Genomic DNA, 12,121 nt, shown 5'->3' with positions numbered 1-12,121 from the left:
TAACTTCTCCAAGTTAACCATCTTAAATAGAGGAGGAACCATGAACTTTCCTGCTTTTTTTCAGACTTTAAGACTGACTTTGGTATTATTACTCATTTAAGAATGAGTCATTTCTGATTATAATGTTATGGTAACCAGTCCATTATATTATGACTAGAGGCCTGGTGCACGAATCCGTGCACATTGAAAGAAAATTAATTAGAAGAAATATTTTAATATCACTACTCACCCTCTCTCTATAATAGAAATGTCAACCAAATTCACAGATGGAAACACACATGTGCAAATGGTACCAGCCAAGAACATTATAGATAGATAGATAGATAGATAGATAGATAGATAGATAGATAAAATTGCTTAATTAGACCTGCTTTCTGATTTAGCTAAACTTTTTCCAGCCCAGTGAAGCACCCCAACTTCTCTTTCAGCTAACTGTCAGCAACACAGCAGTAAATATCAACATGAAGCAGATTATTATTGTAGATCATGCAGGGAGAACAAAGGGTAAAATATTTAACTGCAGCAGTGTTTGACTATATTCTGCAGAGTGAGAAAACCTGAAGTAATTTTCAAGATACACCATTTCTTACTTCTTTTCAGTCGGGTCAAGTTTCTAAACTTTCTAAATCTCCATTTTCTGGCTAATGAGAAGAAAATAAGATTCTACTGAGTCTCCTATCTACCTACTCCAGGACTTCTGTGAGGATCAAATGAGATGAGGCACGTGAAAACACTTCACAGACATTTGGTTAAAGTAGCTATAAAGAAAGTCATGTTCCTGGGCTGAAGAAATTGAAAGGAGGCTCATCACTAGGGAGAGGAAGCCAAGCATTGCTATGTGACATCATTACCCAGTGCCCACAGCCACTGTTTCCAGGCTGGGCTGGGCTGTGGGCCGCCTTTTGCGCCATGGGGTCTCAGCAGCATTGGCTGCGATTTGGTGGGATGTCACTCCGGGATGGTGGTGGGGCCTGTGTCCCACTTGGGGGAAGCTGAGTGTTGCTTTGTTGGCACCAGGTCCGTGGTACAGTTTCTTTGAAAATGGCCAGTGTGGGTCACAGCAGCTCCTGCATTGAGTGTATGCCCCCTGATGGTCAATGCGTGTCCCAGTGACCAGTCAGAAGATCAGAGGGACCCTTAGCATATTAGCCTTTTATATATATAGACTAGAGGCCCGTTGCAGGAAGATTCCTGCAAGAATAGGGCTTCCTGCGGCGGTCTCTGCCACCCAGCCTGCTTCCCTCCCTTCTCCGCTGCCCCGCTTGCTCCCTTCTGCAGCATTTGGCTTCCTTCTATGCTATCTTCAGTCTTCGCTCTGCACCTGGATATGCAAATTAAACACCATCTTGGTTGGGTTAATTTGCATACTCACTTTTGATTGGCTGGTGGGCGTGGCTGGTGGGCGTAGTGGAGGTACAGTCAATTTACATGTTTCTCTTTCATTAGACAGGATTATGTGTCATACCTTGAGATTATTGACACTATAAACTGATAAATTTGCTTTGACATTGAAACACAGGTTGGCACAAGAAGTAAGCAAAGAATGGAAGGGGACAAGTTTTGAGTGTATCTGTTGAATATAACACACACACACACACCCTACATGTACACATAGAGGCTGTATCATCAGTACTTTAAAGGGAACATGTCACCAGATAATAATTCATTACCAGATAATAATTATGTGATCAATTCTGGTGAAAGTCCACTGATAACCTTGGCATCTTCATCATCAGTTCTTTTTACCTCAATTTATCACTTCTTATCTTACACTAAAAAAGCTTTTCTATTTGTGCAACTCAAGAACTAATCTGCTGATCCCCTATTCTTGCCAATCAAATTTATCTGAACTAATTAGCATGACAACAAATGTGGTCATCTAAAGAGATGTTTGTTTTCTGCCTTTACTGGAAAACAAAGACTCTGTTGGTTGGATTACTTCAGTAAGTAGCAACATAGGTAACTCCCCTTTCTAAAGCTGCTGAAAAGCCCATGGTGGCTTCAATTAGTCTTCAAATATGTATATCTCATGTGTTAACCAGTGACAGTACAAAACAACAAAAGAGTAATGGAATTTCTCATTCAACTCAGCTCTGTTATATACAACTCAGAGATGTGCTCTTCACACTAAAACAGACAGTGAATACACATTGTGTAACACAAGAGGCTTAAAAATAGAGACGTGTGGGTAGCCAAATATCTGCTATGACAAAGATCTGATCTACTAATTATCTGCAACACATTGTGGGTCCCCTGACTGCCACCCCAATCTTTCTACAATTCACCAGAGGGTGATTTTGGCAGGTTGTCAGCAGGCAAACAGGGAAATGAGTTGGAAAACATTAATAAAGATAGAAAACAACAGCTTTTCATGCTTTGAGCTCATCACTCAAGTATAACAAAAACTGTAAGATGAGGAACAGGGACAATTGGCTGAGGAGACAAGAAAGAAACAAACACTTAGATGACTGTAAAGAAACATGTGTGAGCCTCCTGTCAAATATATCTGTTGTAGGTTTTTTCTCTTGAAGTTATCTTATATACTTTTTTATCTTTTAGAAATTGAACCAGTGAAGTGGCACACTCCATAATAGCGAAACACTTCTGTTGCTGTTCTAAATACAGTAAAATCTTTGTCCATTTTAACATAAAAAATAACAACACACTATTAAGTCTACAAAAAGAGGAACAGGATTGTAATAGCTATAAAGATACCCAGAAAAAAATGAACCCGAGTATAACATGGAAAATAGCTTTTTCTCTGATTAACAAGAATAATTCCATTAACAAGATGGAATTCCTAATGTTACTTATTTCCCTTCATTTACTAATATGTATTTCCAGAGTTTTTACAGAATTTAAATGCAAAGCATGTGACTGCTGTGTTCAGTATATTTAAACTATATGTGAACTCAATGGAACGCCAACTGTAAGGAATCAGGACAGTTAGATACGGAGTGTTTCCAGTCTGAAAGTATACAGTCACTGTGTCATAGAAAGAACAGGACAGCCCTAACCGGTTTGGCTCAGTGGATAGAGCGTCGGCCTGCGGACTCAAGGGTCCCAGTTTCGGTTCCAGTCAAGGGCATGTACCTTGGTTGCGGGCACATACCCAGTAGGGAGTGTGCAGGAGGCAACTGATCGATGTTTCTAACTCTCTATCCCTCTCCGTTTCTCTCTGTAAAAAATTAATAAAATATATCTTTAAAAAAACAGGACAGAGTAAAACAACGGTGTTTCAAACTTTATCTCTTCTTTTTACCAGCTATGTTACTTTGGGTGTTTTAACTTCTGGGAATATCAAACTAGTTGTTTGTAAAATAGGACTTACAGTGCCTTCTTTAGAAAGTTATTGTCTAAAGTAGCTATGGATGGGAAAGTGCCTAACACAACCAAGGCACTCACTTCACAGTTTAAGTAAATTTAAGTGAAAATTGATAAAGGAAAAAGGAAAAAAAATGTATAAGTTGTACAATGATTTCTTTAAGCTTAAAAAATTAATGTGATATTAAATATACAATTTATTGAAATGAGACTTATTCTCTATGTTAAAATGAAAATAATTGATTTTAACATACTTATGGAGTCAGACAGTTAATTTAATAAAAAATATTAAAATAATAACAAACTCCTTTTAATCCTGTTATACACAGTTCAAATATAATTTTATAGAGAACATTAGCTTGAAGCTTTCTATATAGCTCATCACTAGCCTTGTTTCCTTCCCCATTCCAATAATTAACCAGACTGTAGCCTTCCTATCTACTTTTAGTATTTTTACATACATGTGCTTCCACAAAAAGGTAAACTATTTACAGTATTAAGACCTACATTTTCTTGGCTTTCAACATTCTATTTTTGTGATCTTTATACATGCACATAGACCTAGTTCATTTTTTAAAAAAACTAAATATTATTCTGTCATTTAAATATAGTATATTTTATTTCTTTATTTTGGTGGATGCTTAAGTTCCTTTAAATTGGCTGTTTTAAACAATGTTTTTAGTGAGGATCCTTGTACATATCTCCTTGTACACCTGTGTAAGATATTATCAAGCTATATACCCAGAAGTGCAATTTCTGGGAAGTTGTCAAATTTTTAAACTAATAGGTATCTTAGAGGTCTTCTGACACTATGAATTCATTTTTCTGAGGCACAATTAAAATAATAAGTGGGAAGGCTAAAAGTAAATTTCCAGCCTCATGTATCTTATGTCTGTGCTCTTGATACTGTGTCACTAATGGTCAGCCATCTATGTCTTTTTTGCTATAGTGCTGCTCATACATTAATTCTCAATATGACCCATGAAAGTACCCTCCTCATATCTAATTGAATGACACTATAATGTCATTGACTAGGCATTTGCATGAGGTTGCAAGGACATAGACCTGGGAATCATGAGACTTCAGCTGTGCTATTAGTGCTCAATATGGCACAGCACAACTTACTCAACTTTCATTTCTCTGCATCCTCCTCAGACTTTCTTTGGCCCATAAAAGTTCCCATTCAACATCTCTACTTTGCTATCTCACAGACATATCAGGTTTAGCAAATCCAGAATTGAACTCTTGTTCTATTCTACCCCATCTGCCCTCCCCCATCCTTTCCACCTCAATAAATAATATCTCAATAAGAAACGCCCAATAGCTCAAGAGAAAAACCTAAGAGTAATTCTTAATGATGCATTTTCTCTAACTCCCAATATGAAACATTTTCTAAAAATCCTATATAATAAAAGTCTAATATGCAAATCAACCAAATGGCGGGACGACCAGTTGGCAGAGGGCGGGGCCAGCGAGCGGGCGGTGCCAGGCCAGTCAAGGTGGGTGAAAGCGGGCAGAAGGAGGGGACAGAGATCTGGGAGGGACAGGGGGGTGCGGCAGCGACGGGTGCGGCAGCGACGGGTGCTGGCAGAGGGGCGATGGGGGGGTGGGGCTGGGCACTTGCCAGCCTGCACCATCCCTGGATCAGCCCGCCGGTCACATTCCCCAGAGTGAGGCCAGACTGTGGCTTAAGCCAGCTCTCTGTGGGGAGCGGGCCTAAGCTATCAGTTGGACATCTCCCAAGGGCTCCCCGTCTGCAAGAGGGCACAGGCCAAGCTGAGGGACCCCCCCCTCTGAGTGCACGAATTTTTGTGCACCGGCACCGGGCCTCTAGTTATATATATTCTGCTACCACAGCTTGCTTATTCCAAGCCTGAATACCTGGACTGATGCTGCTATTTTCTAATTAAGTTTTCCACTTTCCTCTCTATACTATTCTCTGCATAGTAGTTAGAAATTTATTTTAAAATGTAAGTTGGAGCATATCACTACTTGATTTAAGCCCATAAAAGTCTCCTCATTGCTCTTAGAATAAAATTTAAATTCCTGGACAAGATCTATCTAGTTTCATCTTAGGCCATCATTGGCTGTGCTCCTGACACACTGGACTTTTTTTCAGTTCCTTACTGTTGCCAAGTTCTTTCCCACTTCAGGACCTTTGCACATACTCTTTCTTCTCCCCAGATCACTCTTCCTCCAACACTTCACAGGGCTGGCTCATTCTCATTTTTCAGGTATCAGACAAAATGTAAATTCCTCAAAGGGGTTTCCATACTCCATCCAATCTAAACTAAACTCCATCCCCTTATACGCTCTCAGTGTCACCAGTGAGCCTCCTTTACAGAACTCTATTATTTTGCTATGGCAGCCATAACAAAATACCACAAAAACTGGGTGACTTACACAACAGAAATGTATTGTTCCATAGTACTGAAGGCTAGAAGTCCAAGATCAAGGTGTCAGCTGAGCTGGATTCTTTGGAGATCTGAGATCTGAGAGGAAGAATCTGTTCCATGCCTTTCTTCTAACTTCTGGTAGTTTGTTAGCAATTGTTGGTATTTCTGACTTATCAAAACATTGCACTGATGTCTGCCTTCATCTTCACATGGTGTTCTCCCTGTGCTCATGTTTATATCCAAATTTCCCATTTTATAAGGATAGCAGTTATATTGGATTCAGGGCTCCCCCTACTCCATTTTACCCTTATCTTAAATTAGCTAATTGCATCTTCAAGAAACCTATTTCCAAATAAGATCACATTATGAGGTACTGGGGTTACGATTTGAACATATGGATTTTGGGAAGATACAATTCAATTCATAACAAGTACTTTTCAAAATGTATAAATCCTATATAATAAAGAGGTGATATGCAAATTGACTGTTACACCTTCACAAGATGGCTGCCTATGACCATGCTGGCAGGGGGGTTAGTGAGGGATGACCACACGACTGAACAAGCAGGCTGGATGGGGCAACCAGGCAGTCGCAGCGGGGGGTGGGGGCAGTTGGGGCCAACCAGGCCAGCAGAGGGGTCAGTTAGGAGCAATCAGGCTAGCAGAGAAGGGGCAGTTGGGGGCAACCTGGCTGGCAGCAGGGGCAGTTAGGGGCAACCAGGCTGGCAGGCAGGTAAGTGATTAGGAGCCAGAGGTCCAGGATTGTGAGAAGGATGTCCGACTGCCCTAGGGATCGGGCCTAAACTGGCAGTCAGACATCCCCCAAGAGGTCCCAGATTGGAGAGGGTACAGGCTGGGTTGAGGGGACCCCACCCATGCATGAATTTCATGCACTGGGCCTCTAGTATATACATATTTGTTTATTTGTTTAATGACTCTAGAGAGGACAGTTTTTCTTTCTTATTTATTTTTTGGTTCACATATTTATACCCAATACCCTCAATGGGCTTAGTACCTGGTAGTCAACAAAAATTTATTGTTTTTCTGTACAAGTAATCACATTATTTATAAAGACTATTACTGCTTTCAATTGTGTGATGATGCTTTTGATATGCCAAATTTTATCATTATAATTTTATCCAATACCATCCTAAGGCAAAGTTTTCAAAATGTAAGCCATATGTCAAAATAAGTCAAACATAAACCCAGTTTTGTTGTATAACTTCCTAAATAATTCAAACTAAAATATGTATGCTTTTAGAAAGGAGATGGAAGAATCACCATAGTTCAGTTAGTAATTTTTCAACCAACTTTCAATTTAGTTTAGCTCTGAAGAATGAGGTCTAAGAATAATATAAAATATACCCTACTATATTGTATGCTGGACAGAGAAACTTGAAAATACTCACCTCTATAGTTTAAAATATGACTGCCTTACTAGTATACTGTACTATCAGCAGAAGAATTGTCTTTCCTTCTTTTTTTGTCCATCCCACTCCACAACCAGTGCCCTGAATCCTGTTAGAGCCTACTTTCTGAATAAATTTAATCCTACATTTATTCTATTTTTCCCTCAGTCTTCTCTTACTTGCCCTTTTTACCAGCTCATCTCCTATGCTGTCAAAAAAAGCATGAATCTCCCGTTTTTAAAAAGGCTTGTTTTAAAACTTCAAATCTATTATTGGATCTGGTCACTCAACCCAACCTCCTTGATATTTCCCTTTAGCTGCTTTACATCACTCCTGTCACTTCTGTGAGATGAATCTTCCAAAATGCCATTTTCATTATTCCACTTCCCTGATTTAAAACTACATTGGTACCATATCACTCATTGGATCAAGTTTAAGATTCTAAGTCTCTATTAATTAGCCTTAGATTGCTCATCCTTTTTTTTTTCTTCTAACTTCCACTGTGATTTCTCAAACCAAAGCCATCTGCTTTATTCTCCCAACAACTCTTGTCAATTTCAACTCTCATACTTTATTTATGTTCCTTTTCCAAGTGAGAAAGACCTGCCTACTTCTTCCTGAAAAAATCCTGTCATTAAGTTCCAGCTAAGGGAAGTTCTCATGGAGCTGGCTCTCCTAGTCCCTATAATCTTCTCTGTCTAAACAACCATAGCAATTCTAGTTAGGAAGCAACATGAGAAAATATACATTTTTAGCTAGATGAGTGAAAATTAAACTTCTGGTTCATCTGTGCTTTTTGGCATTCTTCAAAACTCAGAAAATAGATAACTATCTTCAGCTCCATTCACAATTCAGCCTGGACTATATGGAATCAGTTAAGGTAAATCTTTAAACAACACTGAGTTCATGTCATGCATAAACTATCCTCCTCACATTTTTAATTGTTCTATACTCTTAACATTTGAATGCCTAAGTACTTTCTTCGCACCAGCTTTTATGTATAAATTAGGTATAAATGCAAGATTTCATAAGAAATACACTACTTTTATAATAAACCCAGAGGTCTATAACCTTAGCAGAATGCCTTTGAAAACATATGTCAGCAGAAATTAAAGAAATTGTAAAGCTATAGAACATGCATAGAAAAATATTGAATTTTCTCTCATCCTAGATAAAGTTTTCTCTGACTTTTAAAAAATGTTGTACCTAACTACTTTATTTTTTAACAATGTATAATGACAGTGAGGGATTATCATGCTCCTGTCTCATGAGTCTTTACCTTCAAACTTACAGTGTAATATTGATATAGGAAAAAATTGGAAGCACGAATAAAAAAAAATATTGATAGACTACAAAATAATGCTAATTTAGAATTCATTTTCTAAAAAGTGCCAAGAACAATCTCACCCCTAGAGAGAACATATGTAAAATGGAAATACATTAAATGGAGACATATCTTCAACAATATTAATTTCATGACATGCTTTGTAACAACTGCAAGAAGTGTAAAATTTTACAATTTGATCTACTGTTCAAGTCTGTTTTCCATAATAGACTATAAAGTCTCTGAAGTTAGTGGCCATGCCTGTGTTATTTACTATTGTACCCTACCATCCACACCCAGGCTGCCAATACTGTAGTCACTAGCCACAGGTGGCTATTATACACTTGAAACGTAGTTTGTCCAAACTGAATTGTACTGTAAGTAAACTACGCACTGAATTTTGGAGGCTTAGTAAAAAAAAAAAAATTACAGTCTCAAATTTTATGTTGAAATAATAATATTATACCTATATTGTGTCAAATAAAATTACAAAAATAAAATTTACCTGTGTCTTTTCTACATTGGTTAGTGTGAAAACTACAAAACTTAAAATTGCACAGGCATGTATAATGACACGGGCCTGAGCCAGTGCAGATTCAGAAAAGTCAGGTGAACTTCAGAATGGAGCCATGGTTGGTGGCTGCAGAGGATGCGGATGTGCTGCCTATTTTGACCAAGGTTATAATGTGCCTGGTGTGCAGCTGCTGTGCAGGTGGAGGAGGAAACGCACAGATGCCAACCTACTAAAAATTATTTGAGCAACCTAACAGCCCAAGATTATTCTGCTTTGGAAAACAACATATTAGAATTGAATTTGAAAGACTGGCTGCTTGACATCCAACTGAATTTCTCAGTATGAAATGATATGAATTTCAGGCCCTTCCTCGGGTCACAAAATTGACATTCGTGCATGGCAAGAATGTGTGAACAATTCTATGGCCCCGTTAGAGCATCAAGCGGTTCGGATTGAGAAACTGGAACTAATGTCACAGCGTGGATGCAATGCTTGCAAAGTGTATAATGAAAATCATGTTCATATGATAGGACACGCACAGAAAGAGCTCCAGAAGTTAAGGAGACGTATTCAAGATTTAAACTGTCAGTGAAATAACATACAACTCACAGTTGGATGGAAATGAAGAGAAATGGAGTCAAATTGGGTATCCTTGGTCAGTAAGAATCATGAGCTTGGAAGGACTATTGTGCAATTAGAAGATGAAGTCTTTCAAATGAAGCAGCAACATGGAGAGGCCAAGAAAACATCAGACAAGACTTCTGAAAAGATGAATTAATTCTGTTGCAGAAGGAAGGTGAATTGAGCTTTCACAGAAGATCAGGCACCTGAACTATGAAGGACAACAGGATCTCCCAGAAATCACCAGTGGCTAAGTGTTTAGAAACCATAGAAAGTGTGTTGTTGTATTATATTTGTACATTAGAAAAATAAAAATAAAAATTCATCGTGGTGATAAAAAATAAAATAGAATAAAAATGTACATGTGACTTGCATTGTATTTCTATTGAACAGTGCTGATCTAGATCATGGTTAATACTTTATTTCAATAAACTCTCTCATGTAAATAAGTGAACATAGTCCAAATATGTTAAATAGCTGGGTTTGACACAATTACTTATTGTCAGTTTATAATATTAGCTATTTAAAACCATATTTTTTAAAATTCCAGAAAATTTTTAGAGAAGTAATTTTCTCTTCTACACTCAACAAAGCTAATCCCTCGCCCCAATATCTTACTATCATTCACATTATTTATGCAATGCAGCACAAATAAATTAGTTTGTTTTTTCATGGGCTGTCTACATGACACATGGAAACACACCGTTTAAAATTTCCAATTTTTCTCATAAACCAAATGACATATTTTATTTAAAACTATATTACTGTTTCCTTTGAAATGACTATTTTGACATTGTTAATCTCTTTTATGATATCTACTATCATAGTTACAGGAACTCTTTTACCAATATGCTCTGAAATAAAGTTATCTGACAATATACCCCCAACAAGGATGTCCTGCCTCCACTCTGTTTCACAGATGTCTTGCTCACTGACACACAAGTTCTAAAACCAAGAACCAGACTATGCATGTAAGTTAGTATTTACAAGCAAGACCAAAGCTCTCTTGAGTTAACTATAAAAATTTAATAAAGTTTTGGAATGTCCAGTTGAAATACAATTAAATTAAGAATTACAATTGAGCATGTTTTTGAGAGCACTGTATTACCATCTGCTTCTCCTCTACCTGCAGCATCTGTGGTCAATAAAATTGAGATATTAATTTTAATGACAAGAAATGATCATGAATCCTGACAGAATACAAAAGCAAGATGAGCTTTTCAACAGCACAAGGAAATACAGAACTTTTAAGCAGCATGTTTTTTCTTCCAGAAAATTTTAGAACTGGCCTATGAAATCCAGCCCAGCCCTCTTCTTTTACCAAAGAACCAGCAGATGCTGTGAGATGTGAAGTGACTGTTTGTCATTCAGAGTGAGATCACTGTGATCCTCATCCAGTTCTCTTCCCATTTACGGCACATGGTCCTTCCTTCACTCTGAATTAATTTCATAAGACACACCCATATTGACTGACTGAACTGGATTTTAGCCAGTCATCAGAATTGCTTAAACGTGGCATATAAGAGAAATAACCAGTAGGACGGAGCAAAATTGCTTACATTCAATGAGAACAGTAAAATAAATTACCACAGCTAGAGAGATATTAATGAATCACTTTTTTTAGCATGACAATTGCCAAGGATAATATCGTATTTTTTTATTATTCTGTGTTTGCATTATTCCTTCTGTATTTGTAAAAACTAAAATCCTGTGAAAAGGAGTCACCCCAAATCTTTATACGTTTCCTCTTCTAAATGCTTATAATCATTATGTCTATCAATTGTATGCTACATGGCAATTTCATATGATTTTTAGTAATCCAGACATTCACCTTTAACTAGATCATGATGACGAGTGTTTTGAGAACAGCGATTATGCTTTATAAATCGTTATGTCCTAATAGATTCTCATCAGAGGTCTAATACTCAGTGGAATGCATTCTACATATTAAGGCAATCAATAGATGCAAATTGATTGGCTGTTATGAGTTGTCTCCCTTCACTGAGTTTTTGAAAGGGAGATTAATATGTTCCAGATGTTGAAGGAAAGATGAGTGTTGAAGGTTTTAGCAACTGGCAATACTTATTGTTAACTATGTGTTACAGGGAGCCTTGACCAAATACAGAAGTGAGGGGGCAGGTGATACAGGTCTCCACACCTGGATTCTATAATGTTTATACTCTGTGGCCTGACAACTCTGCACTATTTTGGAAGACCATAGGACATAGCACTTTATAGACAATGTCATATGTACCTTTATAGTACCCTCTGATTGTTGAGAAGGGGCTAATGCTTAGCCATTTCCCTTTATTGCCACAGGGAAAAATATAAGCAAAGAGAGTCTGAATCATTTATACAGGGCTGCACCATAAGGCAATGAAAGAGGCAGGTGCAGGTCTCAGATGGTTGTCTAAGTCTAAATTCCATGCTCTATCTGCTAGATAACCCTGCGTTCCCTCTCAATAGAATATTTCCCTAGATAGTTCTTGAAACATTTATAGCAGAAGCCTGCAGAGTGACTGTTATAGAAGTTT

The 12,121-nt window shown here is 37.7% G+C and overlaps 1 pseudogene across 1 annotated transcript; it reads left to right on the top strand.

Annotated features, from left to right (window-relative positions):
* The first annotated feature begins 9,081 nt into the window (after positions 1-9,081).
* On the top strand, positions 9,082-9,731 carry LOC307115024 (pre-mRNA-splicing factor SPF27-like; annotated as a pseudogene). The gene has a single exon. The product of its transcript is annotated as a pre-mRNA-splicing factor SPF27-like (transcript).
* Positions 9,732-12,121: the final 2,390 nt, after the last annotated feature.

This window comes from Cnephaeus nilssonii (genome assembly GCF_951640355.1).
Source record: "Cnephaeus nilssonii genome assembly, chromosome: 2".
NCBI classification, from domain to species: Eukaryota; Metazoa; Chordata; class Mammalia; order Chiroptera; family Vespertilionidae; genus Cnephaeus; species Cnephaeus nilssonii.
This window is presented reverse-complemented; position numbering and strand designations above follow the sequence as displayed.